Source organism: Camelus bactrianus, chromosome 8 (genome assembly GCF_048773025.1).
Source record: "Camelus bactrianus isolate YW-2024 breed Bactrian camel chromosome 8, ASM4877302v1, whole genome shotgun sequence".
NCBI classification, from domain to species: Eukaryota; Metazoa; Chordata; class Mammalia; order Artiodactyla; family Camelidae; genus Camelus; species Camelus bactrianus.
The window spans coordinates 83,262,673-83,264,105 of NC_133546.1; positions in this window are offsets into that span (position 1 = coordinate 83,262,673).

Sequence of the window (1,433 nt, forward strand, 5' to 3'; positions counted from 1 at the left end):
TCCCTTACTTGCAAGGACAGTATGATGCCTCAGAAAACGTGGATGGAGGAGAAGCAAAGTAGAGAATGGAAATCAGTGCAGTACCTTACCTCTGGTAATGGAGCAGCAAAGGTGAAACTCTGTTTCAATTGGTTGCACACTCTTAAGGGGACCAGACACATGGGATTAAAAGCGATGCGCTGAGTGTTAGAAGAGTGCACAGCAGATGCTAAGCTGACAGAACTGAAATAAATCAGCACAAATTGTCCCCACAATTGATTCTGAGGCCAAGAAACGAGCAGCCGAATTTGAGCTAGCAGTGGCTGCACAAAATGAGGTATAGGACTATGGATGATATCACATGTTTTGTCTCAGGGATCTGGAGTGTGTTGTGGATTGTGGTTGTCCCTACCAGGGGAGAAACCTGACCTTGAACCCCAGTGAGAAAGCAAACACTCCGGTGTACAAAGTTGACTTTATTGAAATGTACCATGGCCACATGCACTTCATCTGCAGGCCCAGGTACCAATTTGGCATTTTGCCAATAAAGAACATGGGGGCTCAATCAGAGAAATCATGCATGTGGTCTGAGGAATCCAGGGGACCTTGGGGTTGAAAACATTTTCCAAATCCTTTGGATCAGCTAAAGTCATAGCCTGGACTGGGATTAGGGTTTGGTATGAGGCACAGGATGCGGGACAGCTGGTTTTCCTTTCGTGGTCCCAAGCCACAAGGATGAGAGAACAAAGACCATTTGTCTAGGTCCGCAGCGTGAGAAGAAGAAGCATTTCCTTCACCATTATCTCCCAAATGCAGATGCTACATTTTGGATGGTGTTGAAATTGCACAGCCCTGAGGACACCTAGGCGGGTTTAGCAAAAATGGCAGCATGCCCTGATGCATGACATCCATAGATGTGTTTCCACAGGTTTTTCTGTGGACAGAGAATCTCTGGGAAGAACTGGTAAAATTGGAACATTCTTATGGAAGTAGAAATTACAAGCGCACTATCAATGTGCTCTATTGAATACACTTCAAAATGACATACAACAGCCTGCAAAGCTGAATATATTTAGATGCTCCGTTTCCACAAGGGGGAGGGTTCTCTGAACTTTCAGAAAAGTGACATAAGCGTAATAAAAATGAGATTGTTCTAAACGATGGGAGTATGTTGCGTTGATCACATCAAAGTCAACACCAGCCGTTAGAGATATACAAGACAACACACACACAGGAAAATGACATGGAATCAATGTGCAGGAAAATTTGTCCTCACAGAAATATCATGGAATTGCCTACAAATAAGAGACTAAAATTTTCACTTTACAAATCCCTAAAATTCTACATTAGATACCTGATAGTAATAGACCAGTTGAGATAAAGAAGTATAGTACAAGAAACAGGAAGTACCATTTTCCGATACAAAGAGTTTGAAGGTCCAAAAAAAGCTTTCA